This window comes from Globicephala melas, chromosome 17 (genome assembly GCF_963455315.2).
Source record: "Globicephala melas chromosome 17, mGloMel1.2, whole genome shotgun sequence".
Taxonomy (NCBI): domain Eukaryota; kingdom Metazoa; phylum Chordata; class Mammalia; order Artiodactyla; family Delphinidae; genus Globicephala; species Globicephala melas.
In genome coordinates, this window is record NC_083330.1 from 69997994 (window position 1) to 70014780 (window position 16787).

Consider the following 16787-nt stretch of genomic DNA (forward strand, 5'->3'; position numbering starts at 1 on the left):
CCTCCCTGGATGCTTCCGCCGTGCTGTGGACAATCCTGCTATTCTTTTTACCTTATCCCATGATGTTTCCAACCCTGTGCCTGGTGCACGGAAGATACTTAGTAAATACTTGTTGGCTTAATTCACAAATGAACAATCTGCCGCATATCTGACTCCGTATACTAAAGAGGTATTTTTATGCTGGGCTTTATTACAGGTTGATTCCCAAACATAATGAGATTAGATGTCCTTAAAAAAAGTTTTTTTTAAAATTGAAGTATAGTTGAATTACAATGTTGTGTTAATTACTGCTGTACGGCCAAGTGACTCAGTTATACGTACATATAAGTTCTTTTTCATATTCTTTTCCATTATGGTTTATCACAAGATATTGAATATAATTCCCTGTGCTATACCATAGGACCTTGTTGTTTATCCATTCCATATACACTGATTTACATCTGCTCATCCCAAACTCCCAATCCAACCCTCTCCCACCCCCCTCCCCACTGGCAACCACCAGTATATTCTCTATGTCTAATGGGACTAGATTTCTGACTCTCATTCCTTTTTATTGGCCACAATTTTAATGTCAAATCTTTTATTTTAATGTCTACATCCCGCACAGTTTCTTCTTTACTCCTACCATTGCTTCTCCTTTTCTACATAAATCAAATCGTTTCTTCCCTCCTTCTCGAGAGCGCTGCTCTGGAACTAGCAAGTGGCTCAGTCGCTTTATCGTGTAGTACCCGGCTATAAAGCACATCAAATACTCCTAGCAGGTTCTGCTTTATGAGAAAATATTTATTATGTTTGAGCTCTGGAAGCTGGTTATCACGTACTAGCTGTGTTTTAATGTTGCATTGTTTTCCCACTGTTGCTTTAAGGGCCGAAAGGAAGCACCAGTGGTCTCCAATACTGCCACCTTGTGGCAAAGTGGGATGATAACCAGGGCTTTAGGGAAAGTGGGTTGTCTGTATTAACTCACGTTTTCCCCTGATGTGTGCACACAGGAAAGGCCATATGAGGACACAGCAAGGAGGTGGTGGTCGCCTGCAAGCCAGGAAGAGAGCTCTCACCAGAAACTGACCATGCTGGCACCCTGACCTTGGACTTAACCAGCCAACAAAACTGTGAGTAATACATTTCTGTTGTTTGAGGCATCCAGTCTGTGGCATTTTGCTACGGCAGCCCAGGAAGGCTAATAACAGTGGTGTATTCTGATCCTGTCTTATCCTGTGACTCACAAATATTCAGTGGGTTTAAATAATCTTTATTTATTATTGAAGTTAATATCAAATTTATTTAAAAGTTAATGATATTTAACTCTACTCAATACTCTGTAATGACCTATATGGGAATAGAATGTAAAAAAGAGTGGATATACGTACATGTATAATGGATTCATTTTGCTGCATAGCAGAAACTAACACAACATTGTAAATCAACTATACTCCAATAAAAATTAATTTTAAAAAGTTAATGATATTAAACATAATTTAAATAAACTCACAAGTGTCTGCTGGGGGTAGGTATCTTATGGAGACCGGACAAGGGCTTGAATCTGAGTGACATGGGTTGATACAGTGACAGCAAATGCAGATATAGGCACTGACTAGAGGGGCTCAAGAGAGAAAGTTCTGGAAAGGCAGAGAAATAACAAAAAGGGCTCTGGGCCTCCACAGACCTTAGAGAGGGGATTTGAATTCATTTTACATAAATCTCTGAGCACCAAACTACTATCTGGGTTAATAATAACATCTTAAGTTACAGATACCCTCCAAGTTACAGACTGGATAGACCTTCTCTGAAATTTTCTGTCAAGATTCCTGTGTTCAGCTGTGGAAAATCATAGAAGCATCTTCTGGAATGTTGTTTTTATGTGGCTTTTTCCTGTCTGGGCATGATGCAATTTATATAGTACTTTAAAAAAAAGCATATATTTGTATTACTATTATCAAGTGGAACAATAAAAATTACTAATAACTAAGTTAAAGGGAATCCTAGTTTGAGCCTAAGCAGTATCCACTGGGGGGAATTCTGACATGTTTGGGCAGATCAGACTGACAGGGGTGGGAGGGGGTGGGTACTGCCCGAGGAGCTTCCTGGAGGATAAACTCATTCTATTGGAAGCAGAGACGGAATGAAGGAGGAAGACTATTGTGTGCTGATTAAAACTTTAGCCAATTAATAGGCTTATACACACGGCCAATTTGACTTTGAATCATGTGATGTTGAAAGGGCATCATGTAAGGAAATAACAAAGTCGCACCTTACTTGTGGTTTGCCAGACATTTCCAGGCATGTTGTAGTGTTAAGCTTCCTGGCCCCCTTGGGTTTGGATGGAGCCATGGGGTTAGCACCAGCCAATAAGTTGTGAGGACAAGTGGATGCTAGCCCTTGGGGCTGAAGCATTAAATTGCAAGCTTGAGACCCCTTTGAGCTTTTTTTGTCTTTGCGGTGACTGTCAAAGTTCCAGATGGTGGCCGTTCCATAATCCTGGGTCCCTGAAGCAGTATGGTGAACACAGACCCACCAAGCCACAACAGTCAAGTGGCAAGAGCAAGAAAGAAACGCCTGTGGTTCTGAAATTTTGGGGTTGTTTGTCACTGCAGCACAACCTAACCTCTGAAGTGATAAGGTTAGGTCTTCAGGAATCTTCCTCAACTTAAAACGTCCCTGTCCTGCACCTTTATTTTCAAGGCACACCCAACAGGTAATGAAATAATCTGTCTTTAAATAATTCCTCCTTTGTGATTTGTTCATATTCCCTTTGTGATCCTTTTTCGACCTATACATTGTGAGGTGAGGTCAGAAAAAATGTCACACCATCTCTTACATGTGTAAGAAAAGGAGCTTCCTTGTTTCCGCTCATTGATGAAGTCTTCATGAGCCCCTACTGCACAGGATAGAAGGTTGGGAGAGAGAGGAGAGGGTGAGATGGGGTAGAAAGAATTTTATTTGCCAGTAAACTGTATCTAAGTCTCCTCTGATTAAAACAATCTCTTTCACTTCCAAGCTGTGCATTTTGGTAAATGCTCAGTTATTCAGTGTTCAACCCCTTCCCTCCCAAAGACGGCGCCCGGTAGGGAACAGGGACTCCTGTGTCTTTGTGGCCATGGGAAAGGAGATCTTGGCTTTGTGGGCAGAGCTTGCCTTTGGTTCTCTCTGAATGTTTTGGAATGGTGTCCAGTCACGTGCACCGGTGACCTTGAGGTACAGGGGTTGAATCTGGGATTTCTGTCTTTCTCTGTCTCTCATGCTGCATGCCCTCTTTCCTAACCCCAGTGTGGCTGCCCTCCCCCATGGCCCGTATGTCTCTGCCACTTTACCTCTTGACTTTGTGAGCTCACCTGGGGCTGACAGTGCAGTTACCTTCCAACGTCCCTGCCAAGAATGCGGAGACGCCTGTGTCCATTCCATGCTGAGGGTGGGGCCGGGCTGGGGGAAGCTCAGGAATCCCAATTTTGGCTTTTCCTCTGCCTAACTGTGCTGAATCACCAATCTAGTCGATGCGGTTGCTCCACTTTGTGGGGCTGGCTGGGACACCAGGGGTGTCTGGCAAAGCCTTCAAACTATTGAGTCCTCCATTTTGAAATTCTAGATGTGGAGTCCATTGCATATGTTTCTTTCTTTTTAAAAAATTATTTATTTTTAATTGGAATATAATTGCTTTACGATGTTGTTTCGGCTTCTGCTGTACAGTGAAGTGAATCAGCTGTATGTATACATATATCCCCTCCCTCTTGGACCTCCCTCCCACCCCCTCCCCCATCCCACCCATCTAGGTCATCACAGAGCACCAAGCCCAGCTTCCTGTGCTTTATAGCAGGTTCCCACTAGCTGTCTGTTTTACACATGGTTGTGTATATATGTCAGTCCTGATCTCCCAATTCGTCTCACCCTCCCCTTCCCGCTGTGTCCACGTGTCCGTTCTCTGCCTCTGCGTCTCTATTCCTGCCCTGGAAGTAGGTTAATCTGTACCATTTTTCTAGATTCCACAGCCACTGTGGAGAACAGTATGAAGGTTCTTTAAAAAACTAGAAATAGAATTACCATATGACCCAGCAATCCCACCTCTGGGCATATACCCTGAGAAAACCGTAACTCAAAAGGACACATGTACCCCAGAGTTCATTACAGCACTATTTACAATAGCCAGGACATGGAAACAACCTGAATGTCCATTGCTTATGTTTCTGATTGCTTGCTCCCCTGCTTCAGTTTCCTTTCTCCACTGGGTCAGAAAGATGACCAACTCCCCGTCTGTCAGGTGGGACATCCATCATGTCACATCCTGAGTACTCTCTGTGCCTTGCTTAGAAAAAAACCCAGTGTTCACGTCAGCCACGTCTGGTTCTTGATATGTTCATTGGCGCTTAAGGAATATATACTATGTCTTTATAAAGTATGACTTTTAAAATATTGTCTTGGAAGTTCTATTTTAGTATTCAAAAACTGAATACCAAATGTGCTTTCCCTTTCTTTGCACTTCTGCTGTACAAGTCCTAATCACACACATCCCTCTACTTCCTTGCGAAGGCAGATGGATGCCTTTGCATGATGAGAGAGAAGGTCATATACATTAAGGTTAAAAATACCGAGAATTCCCTGGCGGTCCAGTGGTTAGGACTCCGTGCTTCCACTGCAAGGGGCATGGGTATGATCCCTGCTCGGGGAACTAAGATCCCACGTACTGCACGGTATGGCCAAAAAAAAAAAGGAAAGTAAAAAGAACAATATAAAAAAAAAGATTAAAAATACTTCTGACATTATTGTAATGTTTTTAAGGAAAAGCATCATATTTCACTTCTCTCTACACATTCTCATGGTGCACACAAGGGGTGACCAGCTTGTCCCAGTTAGTTGGGACTTTTACCACCAAAAGTCCCATGTCCAGGGAACCTCTCAGTCCTTTGCAGACCAGGCAAACTGAGGGTCACCCCTATGTACACAATCCATTATTTATTGCTGAAGGTAAGATGGTGATTTTCTTGGTATGAAATGATTATCCCCATAGTAATCATTAGCCTCAGAAGTAAATGATAACATGTCGGAATTTCCACACATTTTTCTTTTTGACTTTTTTTTTTTTTTTTTTTTTGCGGTACGCAGGCCTCTCACTGTTGTGGCCTCTCCCGTTGCGGAGCACAGGCTCCGGACGCGCAGGCTCAGCGGCCATGGCTCACGGGCCCAGCCGCTCCCCGGCATGTGGGATCCTCCCGGACCGGGGCACGAACCCGCGTCCCCTGCATCGGCAGGCGGACTCCCAACCACTGCGCCACCAGGGAAGCCCTTAACATCTTTATTGGAGTATAACTGCTTTACAGTGGTGTGTTAGTTTCTGCTGTATAGCAAAGTGAACCAGCTATACATATACACATATCCCCATATCTCTTCCCTCTTGCGTCTCCCTCCCACCCTCCCTATCCCACCCCTCTAGGTGGTCACAAAGCACTGAGCTGATCTCCCTGTGCTGTGCAGCTGCTTCCCACTAGAAAAAAAAAAAAAAGGTCCACACATGTTTTAACTATAACTTCTGAATTTCTAAACAGTGGTTTTGCTCAGCCAACACATAATTGACTCATACGGTCTCACTTCAATGAACACATGATTATCCCTCACAAAAGAAGACTAAACAGAGCCCAGATTCATGCGTTGGCTAATTGTTTGTTCTGGCCCTTTGGTCTTTGGCCATAATAATTGCTAGCTTTCAAAGGACTAGAGAAATAGTTGGCTGCAGTATAAAAGTAAACTCTTTTAAGGTCTTTAATAATAGTATTTATTTGTGATAAATAATCTATTTAGCAAATAGATTTACTCTTGAATAAGATCTATGTCTTGTATTGATGGTTTCAAACTGCAAGTCATTGCCTCTTGCGAGAAATCTCGGGACACAGGAATGAGGGATTCTCGTGAATAATTTGCTGTAGGTGGACATCCTTGCCATGGTTCTTGCCTGAGAACAATGGAGGGCAAGAGACTGGAATCAGAAGATGAGAGATCTCATCCGGGTTGTACCACTAAACACCTGGGAAACCTCACTTTAGAGGCTTTGAGGCCATGACTAAAGTTTCTCACCTGCAAAACCGGAAAGGAATAGATCATTTTTAGACCAGTGCCAATGTGTGGAGATTCATCAGGGTCAAAAATTATGATTCCTTTTTTTTAGATTCCACATATAAGTGATATCATGTGACAGCTGTCTTTCTCTGTCTGACTTGCTTCACTTAGTGTGATAATGTCTGGGTCCATCCATGTTGCTGCAAATGGCATTATTTCATTTTTATGGCTGAGTAATATTCCATTGTATATATGTGCCGTATCTTTATCCATTTCTCTGTTGATGGACACTTAGGTTGCTTCCATGTCCTGGCTATGGTAAATAGTGCTGCAGTGAACACTGGGGTGCATGTATCTCTTTGAATTATGGTTTTCTCCAGAAATACGTCCAGGAGTAGGATTGCAGGATCATATGAGAGCTCTGTTTCTTATCGTGACCATAAGGTCCCTTTGTGAGATTGCCCTGTGGTGTAACTTCTGCAACCTTTGCCAAGCCCAGCGTGCTTTGCACTTCCTCGGCCCTGTTCCCTTGTGTCCACCTGGGGCATCTCCCACCCTCGGCCAGATCATGCCTCCTACTCTTTGCACCTTTTGGCAGGCTCCATCCGTCTCCAGCCACCTGGTTCCTCTCCACGTTGTCACTCTTCACTTCCCTTGGAAGACCTATGAAGACCTATGACACTTTGAAAATCTTCTGTGAATACTAAGCATCCAATTGGCTGGTAATAAATATTCCTTTGCCTTGCTTATCCTTTCTGCACCCTTCGCCTTAGAGATCTCACAGGAATGGGTAGGAGGCAGCCTTTGAGCCTTACTCAATACCAGCCTACAGATCCCAGCCTAATATTGTCCTACCTTCAATGTCCCTGGCCCAGAGCAACTTTCTCTCTTTTCTGAAATTAATCCTCTCTTTTCTGAAATTAATTTTTATTATATTTATGCATATATAAATTTCCAGGTAAAGCATTTTAAGTGTGCAATTCAGTGGCATAATTAAATTATATTCACAATGTTATTCAATTATCACTACTGTTTCCAAAACATTTTCATGACTCAAGCAAAACCTTTACAACCATTAAGCAATAACTCTCACCCTCTCCCTCCCCTGCAACCCCTGATCACCTTTAATCTACTTTCTGTCTCCAAGAATTCCACAGCAACTCCCTTACATTTATACTATAGAAGAAATCATATGCCTTTGTGATATCTATGTGACTTAATGATATGTCTAAATTTGGTTATAAGTAAACGGTTCAGATGGAGTCATTATATGAGTATCAAGAACCTACTGTACTGAGATTCTGTCCATAAATGTGTTAGGTGATGTTGGAGATACTGAAGTATAAGACCTGGTGTTTGCCAAGGTTGGGACCCCAACTGCTTCTTGATGCCTTTTGCCATGAAAGATGTCACAAAAGTATTGAAGTACTTTTTGTAGCTGAGAACCAGACAATCTTAACACCATTCTCAAGGTCAGCACTTATCACATTTTAAAGGGCACATTAATTACCTGGGCGTTATGTTACAATGCTGATTCCAAGTAAGCAGATATGGGGTTGGGTGCTAGTTTCTGCATTTCTAAAAAGTTCACAGCGGATGCCCATCTGTGGACCACACTTTGAGTAGTAAGGCCCTCCCATCAGAAGAGTTGGTGCTCAAGATAAAACTAATTGCCCTCCATAGGTCTATGCCCTCAAGATGTCTGCAGCCTAGTTGTAGAGACCAGGCTAGCTGTCATGAAATAGTAGCAAAAAAACAAAAAAAAGACAGTATTTCATTATATTCTACATTCCATGAACGCCACTGTGATGGTTAATTTTAAGTATCAACCTGACTGGTACCCAGATATTTGATTAAACATTATTTCTGGGTGTGTCTTTGAGGGAGTTTCTGGATGAAATTAGCACGTGAATCAGTGGACTCATTGCACATTGCCCTCCCCAGTGTGAGTGGGTATCATCCAATCTGTTGAGGGCCTGAATCTGTTGAGGGCTGGACAAAAGCAAAAAGGCAGAGGAAGGAAGAATTTGGCCTTTTTTTGCCTGATTGCTTGAACTGGGACATCAGTCTTCTCAGGCCTTCAGACTTGGACTGATTACACCCTGGCTTTCCTGGGTCTCCAGCTTGCGGATGCAGATGCGGGGGACGTCTCAGCTTTCAAAATCCATGAGCCAATTCCTTACGATAAATATCTTCCTCTCTCTCTCTCTTTCTCTGTGTGTATATATATATATATATAATTGGTTCTGTTTCTCTGGAAAACCCTGACTAATACATCCATGCTAGGCCCTGGAACGGTTGAGAGGAAAGAGGGCCAGATGTGACCTATCTGCTCACGTTTCGTCCTTCTCATCGTATTTGAAATTTCTTCATGGCATAGCCTTCTCTCTTTTTCTATAGTTTTAGTCAAGAATGAAGTCAATTGGAACACGGAGCCATATTTCCCCCTACATTTGGTTTTTTTGGGTTTTTTTTTTGCGGTACGTGGGCCTCTCACTACTGTGGCCTCTCCCGTTGCGGAACACAGGCTCCGGACGCGCAGGTTCAGCGGCCATGGCTCCCGGGCCCAGCCGCTCCGCCGCATGTGGGATCTTCCCAGATTGGGGCACGAACCCGTGTCCCTTGCATCGGCAGGCGGACTTTCAACCACTGCGCCACCAGGGAAGTCCCATTTGGCTTTTATTAAAAAGAGGCAAATACCAAGAAAATACGTTGATATGCTAATAGTTTGCCCTTGCAAAGCTCTCTTCTCTTTATCCAAGTTTATTCCTCACAGGCAGGATTTTAATGTAATTCAGCATATAGCGCAGAATAGATGATTCGTTAGTGGGTTGACACTGATGGTCCTCACGACAATTCTGTCGGATAAATAAATACATCAGTGGTAATGTTCCAGAAAGGTGACACTTTGGGCCAAGGTCACACAGCAAGGAAGTAGAAAAGCTGGGATGAGATTCCGGAGGGCCTGATATCAGCACACGGTAGTGCCAAGGGCCAGTTCAACTGTCTCAAGGACCGAGCTCCTTGCTCATACCTCCTGTGACATGGAGCAGGGATAATAGGTAGTCTTATCCTTTGCAGGGTGGTCGTGAATTTCAAATGTGATAATGCCCGTAAAATCACATCCTAAACTTAGATCAGGAACCACTTTCCAAAATAACACCTACATTTCCCCACTGTGGTCTGTGTCACAGAGAAAGACCACAAGGTCAGCGTCCCAGCAATCTCTCACTGGCTAGTCTCAAGTCCCCTGTCTTTCATGGAGCTCGATCAAATTTCTAGTTTCATAAAACACTGTACCTTCTTCGCCATTTATTTCCTTGGTTTAACCTGCTTAAATACTCCCCCCATTCAGAAGCAATTCAAAAGCATACATTTTTGTCAATGCTATGTATTTTTATTTATTATTATTATTATTTTTGGTTGCACTGCGCGGCTTGTGGGATCTTACTACCTCGACCAGCGATTGAACCCGGGCCCTGGCGGTGAAAGTGCCGAGTCCTAACCACTGGACCACCAGGGAATTCCCAACGCTATGTATATTTTTTTTTTAACATCTTTATTGGAATATAATTGCTTTACAATGGTGTGTCAGTTTCTGCTGTATAACGAAGTGAATCAGCTATACATATATCCCCATATCTCCTCCCTCTTGCGTCTCCCTCCCACCCTCCCTATCCCACCCCTCTAGGTGGTCACAAAGCACCGAGCTGATCTCCCTGTGCTATGCAGCTGCTTCCCACCAGCTATCTACCTTACGTTTGGTAGTGTATATATGTCCATGCTACTCTCTTGCTTTGTCCCAGCTTACCCTTCCCCCTCCCCGTATCCTCAAGTCCATTCTCTAGTAGGTCTGCAATGCTGTGTATTTTTAAAAGTTGGCTAGTAAAACGTACAGATCTTGTCTTCTTTTCTTGTAGACATGATGTGTTTTGAGCCTTGAGTTTTGCATGCACTGCTGATACCTGCTTTTCTAGCACTTTAATACATTCAGTTCAGCTAAAAAGAAATCACTTTATAAGCTTGGATGCCATTAGAGTTTGTTGTTGTTAGTAGATTGGAATATTTTTTAGCTGTTTCTCCACGTACAGGAGTTCAGGATTCAGTGATTTCTGAACAGATCCCTGCACATGTGTCAGTCAATTGTAATGACCCATAAACTCTTTTCAGCCAGCTTAAGTATAGATCAACTGTCTTGGCAATAAGTAGTTCTACTACGATTTAATGTAAATATTGAAGAAAGTGCTTAACTCTTTACTCCTGTTTGTTTTTTTGAAAGCAATATGCCAATGCTGCTTATCATCCTGTAATAAACTTTAACTTTTTAAAAACTTGTTCCTCCTCAAGTTAGGAGAGTTGGTTGAAAAAGTATAAGTTTTGGAAGCAGACAGACTGGAGTGGTTTCCAGCACCTCTGCTGTAGTGGGTTTATTTATTTATTTATTTATGGAAGTTATGGATTGGTATTTGGTATTTTTAAAATTAATTTTTATTGGAGTATAGTTGCTTTACAGTGTTGTGTTAGTTTCTGCTGTACAGTAAAGTGAATCAGCTATACGTATACATATATTCCCTCTTTTTTGGACTTCCTTCCCGTTTAGGTCACCACAGAGCACTGAGTAGAGTTCCCTATGCTATACAGTAGGTTCTCATTAGTTATCTGTTGTATACATAGTAGTGTATATATGTCAATCCCAGTCTCCCAGTTCATCCCACCCTCCCTTCCCCCCTTGGTATCCATACGTTTGTTCTCTACATCTGTGTCTCTATTTCTACTTTACAAATAAGTTCATCTGCACCATGTTTCCAGATTCCACATATAAGCGTTACTATATGATATTTGTTTTTCCCTTTCTGTGCTGTCCTGGATTTTATCTGTGAGCCCCCAGCGCCATTCCCATGCCTTTCCATGCTCTTCCCTGTATTGTAGGGGTTGGAAAACTGGGAGCTATATTTCCTTTATTTGGCTGACGGCATGGTTCCAGATGTGGCTTAGGTTCTTCCAATGAAATGCGTGTCCCTGAGAGGAAGGAAGAAGGGAATAGAAAGCATTTTGCATTTGCTGGCAGCAGTTTTGGTAGATATGAAATTCTCTGCCGTGGCTTCTGTATTTCCCTAACAAATCTGAAGCTTTGGCGGAAGCATGACCTTGACAGTGTCTTCCTGCGTTATCCTCATCTTTGGGTGGCAATCTTTATACCCAGCTGCAATGGCAAACCTGAAAGCTAATGATGGGCAGGTCCATCCGCCGCTCTCCTGGCTTTCACTTCTCGGTTTCCTCCAACAGTTTTGTAAGCTTCTGATGTCTAATTAGGATTAACACGACTCATCTTTTTCAGCTTAAAACACCTGGACTGTTTTCAGTTTGCCTGACCAACCTCTACCTGATATCACCACTGACCTGCTTTGAGACCTGGAGCAAGACGCTTTACCTCTTTGAACCTCAGTTTCCTCATCTGTGAAATGGGCATAATGACTCATAGAACCCCTCCAAGGGTAAACAGATAATGCATGTAAAGTTTCCAACACAAAGTAGGGGCACAGTAATGTTACTGTTTTGTTTTCACAGTCTGTCCCACCCCTCCTGCCTTTAGAGATTTCTTGACTCTCTTCTTTTAGGTCCAGGATTCTTCCTTTTTTTTCTTTAATTGATTACAAATCTAGGTGCCTTTGGGTGAGCTCCTGCTGCCTGCCATTTTGATTATACTTGGTGCTGCCTCCAGTCCCAATGTTCTACGTTTTTGAGCACATATTTGTCACCTGTCTTTCATGACAAGGATGATTGATTTCTGCCAGATTTTATGGTTATTAGCTGGAGACCTTGTCCTGAGAGACTCCATCAGAACTTTCTTTATGCGCATCTCTCCAAGTCATTTTTAACTCTGTCTGATTCATTTGTCTTCTTCCTAAATGTAGCAAGTAAGCTCCTGGCCAAAGGAACAGTCTTCCAAGAGGAAAGTGGTTTTTTTTATAAGTCCTAGTCTACTTATAGGAACCCACCTGCTGTTATTCTCATCTTTGAATCTGAAAAGGCTCAGCAGCCAGCCCTCTTGGTCTGTGGGGTGGAGTGGATGATGCAAGTGATGGGATCTAGTGGTCCCAGCTCTGCCTCAACTGCCTGAGGGGCCTTAGGCCGGGAACTACCTCCCCTGGACCTTGGTTTCCTCCCTCCTAGCATCGGTAGGTCAAGTCTCTGAAGGCGCTCCCAGCTCTGACATTGAATGAGCAGTGGCTGCCAGTTGCCTCCCCCAGGTTCCCCTCTGTGGCTGACGCCAGTGAAGCCTACTGATTCTCAGACGTTGCTCTTCCTGCCTCATGCTGATCCCTCTAATGGGCATGGGGTGGATTCTCCAAAGATTGTTCCCTGAACACCCGAGGCATGGGTGACGAACAGACCCATTCTGTGATCTCTTGCTGTGGACCATGGGCAAATTTCAATTGAATTTACTTCTATAATCATTTATTGAGTGCCTCAGGTGTGCCAGATGCAGGGCTCTGTGAGAGGATGCGGAGCGTTTGTTAGTTAGGAGAGACGGACATGCAGTGGTGCTTCAGCACCATTTGATGAGTGGCGGCCACAAGGCCCTGACTCACCAGTGCCGAGGTCCATCCAATCAGACCTGCTGCAGGCCAGGACACCGGACCAGTGCATGTTGATTGACTGCCAGCTCAGTGAAGGGACAATGAAAACGCGATGTGATAAGTGCGCTTACAGAGGGGAGTTCAAGTATCCTAGAAGCACAGAGCAGGCACCAAACTCAAGTTTTGAGAGGAGCCATTGTGGCGAGCTTCTAGAGGGAGAGAACATCTGAGCTGAGTCTTGAAGGGTGAGAGAGGGCTGGACAGGGGAGGTAAGAGAAGGGAAGGAGTCTGGAGAAGAAAGATCATGAACAAGGCAAGAAGGGTCAGACAGCAGGTGGGGAGGGGATCAAGGTGCTGCTGGAGTGCAGAGTTCAAGGATGGAAACTGTGAGATGAGGCTGCAGAGAATAGGTAGGATCCAAGTGCACAGGTCCCTGAACTGTACTGATATGAAATTTAGATTAGAGAGTCAATATAGCACACAGTTAGGTGATCTTACGAGCAATACTGCTTGAGTTTGAGGACTAGTTCCGCTATTTACTAGCCATGTGACCTTGGGAAAGTTTGTCAGTCCCTCTGGGCTTTAGTTCTTCATCTATAAAATGGGCGTATAGTACCTTCCTTCTAGGGTTATGGTTAAAATTAAATTGATTAGACTTGAAAAAGACTTAGAAAAATGCCTGGCATAGGTAAGTGCTCACTAAATGCTGATGCTTATTCTTATATTTCATTGATTCCAAGATGCACATTTTTCTTCTGTAGTCTCACATCTCTAAACTTTGGATGTGACTTATGGTGGATGTGACTTTACAATCACTACCAACCAGGCAGCAGATGTGACAGGGTTATCTTCTTTTTTTTATTATTAAAGTTTATTAGTTTCAGGTGTATAACATAGTGATTCAATATTTTTATAGATTATACTCCATTTAAAGTTCTTATAAAATAATGGCTATATTTCCCTGTGTTGTACAGTGTATCCTTGTTACTTAGTTTTTTTTTTCACATAGTAGTTTGTACCTCTTAATTCTCTATTCTTATTTTGCCCCTCCCCCTTCCTTCTCCCTACTGATAACCACTAGTTTGTTCTCTATATCTGTGAGTCCATGACAGGGTTATCTTTGTGCACGTGTGAACTTGGGTATATGTCCGTGTTGTTCTGACTTCAACTGCATGATATGCATTGTTGAAATAATGGATGTTGGATTTAGTTGCCATTTAGCATATAACTAAAAGAATACACTGAGATTTGGTATTGGATTAAAAAGTTGTTATATCTACAGAAAGGCATGGATACAGAACAGTAGATTTTATTTTATTTATTTATTTTTTTAAACATCTTTTTTGGAGTATAATTGCTTTACAATGGTGTGTTAGTTTCTGCTGTATAACAAAGTGAACCAGTTATACATATACATATATCCCCATATCTCTTCCCTCTTGTGTCTCCCTCCCACCCTCCCTATCCCAGCCCTCTAGATGGTCACAAAGCATCGAGCTGATCTCCTTGTGCTATGCGGCTGCTTCCCACTAGCTATCTATTTTACGTTTGGTAGTGTATACATGTCCATGCCACTCTTTCACTTTGTCCCAGCTTACCCTAGGAGGTAGATTTTAAATTAGTGAAGCAAATATTCATTGGCGGCATAACAACAATTCTATACTTATTTGCAAAGCAAGGACCAAGTGCCTTTACAGTCTTTAAAAAGAGAGACATCTGCAAGAGATAATACCGTGTTATATTTTTTTACCACAATGTATGCAAAAGGATTGCCTGTCAAACACCAAACATTGCAACTGATGGTAATGGAAATTGACAAATTCCTCAAAATAGATGAAAAACATTTCAAAGTAACAAGATGCTGGTGAGACCAATTAATCCTAGGGAATTTGTGCCATTATTTAATTGGCAGATATTTTTTCTTGCTTAGAGGTAAACAAGTAACGGTACCACTTCTAATTGATGGCAGGTGGTATTAGATGCAATATATGTTGCTGTTGTTGTTATTATGATCATTCTGTAGCTGATGAGCAGCCATTAAACATGAGGTTGGAGGTTGTTAGATTTGTGTCTTTAGAAAAGGACTTTATCATCAGTTCCTCATCTGGTTGGAGTCTTTCCCTTCCAGCTCCCACACAGCGCTCAGGAGGCTCAAGTGTTGGATAAGACTGGCAGATTCCCTCCGAGGATATGATTGCAGACACCTATGACTGCTAATGGCAAGGGGAGAAACTAGCTTCTCTCCTGGAGACCACCGCCTCAGGGTAGAGAATTCACAGATGGAGTAACAGGCATGGATTTGCAGCTCCTTGAAAGCCGGTACAGACAGAGATGTGGTCCCTTGGTGAAAGATGCTGGACATGTGCCTCATTTGAAAGCACCATTAGCAGATTAATATCTCCTAGTTAAAGCTGGGACTTGGGAATAAATGGCTTTCTTTGGGGAGGGGCCCAAAGAGGTTATGTTAACCCCATTGACCCCAGGATCTTGAGAGAACCGAGGTTCCTCTGGAGATGCAGCCTCTTAACACCCGAAGGGTCGATGTATGGATTCTAGTTGGCTTGGATTCTGTGACATCCTAGTTGGGTAATCTTGGCCCAGTCTCTCAACCCCTGTGAGATCCAGTTTCCCCATTTATTCAATGAGATCGATGACACCCAATTTACAAGATCTACTGTGAGAACAAAATTAAATAACACATGAAGTCTACCCAGCAAATTGGCAGACAGAGGCTAGATAATCTAGACATATGCATTCTCTCTCTCTCTCTTTTTCTTTTTTCTGGCTACGCCACATGGCTTGTTGGATCTCAGTTCCCTGACAAGGGATTGAACCCATGTCCCCTGCAGTGGAAGCGTGGAGCCCTAACCACTGGACTGCCAGGGAATTCCCTGCATTCTCTTTTACTTCTCCATTTTCTGTCAATTTCATTTTTCTTTTCATTCTTCTGTATGGAATTAGACTGGATGTGAAACAAAAGAATCCAGAATATATTAAGAACTCCTACACGTTAATAATAAAAAGACAAACACTCCTATTAAAAATGGGTAAAATGGACTTCTCTGGTGGTGCAGTGGTTAAGAATTCGCCTGCCAATGCAGGGGACATGGGTTCAGTCTCTGGTCCGGGAAGATCGTACATGCTGTGGAGCAACTAAGCCCATGCGCCACAAGTACTGAGCCTGCACTCTACAGCCTGCGAGCCACAACTGCTGAGCCCATGCACCGTAACTACTGAAGCCCTTGAGCCTAGAGCCTGTGCTCCGCAACAAGAGAAGCCACTGCAATGTGAAGCCCATGCATCACAATGAAGAGTAGCCCCTGCTCGCCACAACTAGAGAAAGCCCGCATGCAGCAACGAAGACCCAATGCAGCCAAAAAAAAAAAATTAAAAATTAATTAATTAATTAATGGGCTTCCCTGGTGGTGCAGTGGTTGAGAGTCCACCTGCCGATGCGGGGGATGCGGCTTCGTGCCCCAGTCTGGGAGGGTCCCACATGCCGCGGAGCGGCTGCGCCCGTGAGCCATGGCCGCTGAGCCTGTGCGTCCGGAGCCTGTTGCTCCGCGACGGGAGAGGCCACAACAGTGAGAGGCCCATGTACCGCAAAAAAAAAAAAAAAAAATTAATTAAAAAAATGGGTAAAAGTCTTGAACATGCACTTTACAAAAGAATATATCTGAGTGGGCAAAAAGCACATGAAATGATGCTCAATATTAATCATAATGAGATACGTCTATACACCATGAGAAGGACTAAAATTGCAAAGAGTGACAATATCAAGTGTTGGCAAGGAAGTGGAGTCAATGGAACTCTCCTGCTTTGCTGGTGGGAGTTTAAAATGGTACAAATACTCTGAAAAATTGTTTGGCAGCTTCTCATAGAGTTAAACATACATTTACCATATGACAGCAAATCCAATTCAAAAATTATGACATCTTCTCTTTTGGCACAATTAAAGGTTCATAAAGTGATGGATTGAAACGTAGTTTGTGGTTATGAAAATCGATCATTACACATGTCTGTTTCAAAAGCCACGTGTCCTATAGGATAAATTCCCTAAAGTAGGATTATATACAAAGGCCCTGCCTGCCTCCTCCCTCCTGTTTCCCTTTTCCTCTGTACCATATTCTCTAGCTATGTGAAATGTAGATCTTTTCCCCCAAA

The 16787-nt window shown here is 43.0% G+C and overlaps 1 long non-coding RNA gene across 3 annotated transcripts in view; it reads left to right on the forward strand.

The window, feature by feature from the left end:
• The window catches only part of LOC115863241 (uncharacterized), a 168825-nt gene that overhangs the window by 126069 nt on the left and 25969 nt on the right, over positions 1–16787 (forward strand). For all 3 annotated transcript variants that reach the window (XR_009559580.1, XR_009559579.1, XR_009559581.1), the window contains exon 4: positions 993–1112. This is a non-coding gene — a long non-coding RNA (uncharacterized lncRNA). The remainder of the gene's footprint in view (positions 1–992; positions 1113–16787) is intronic.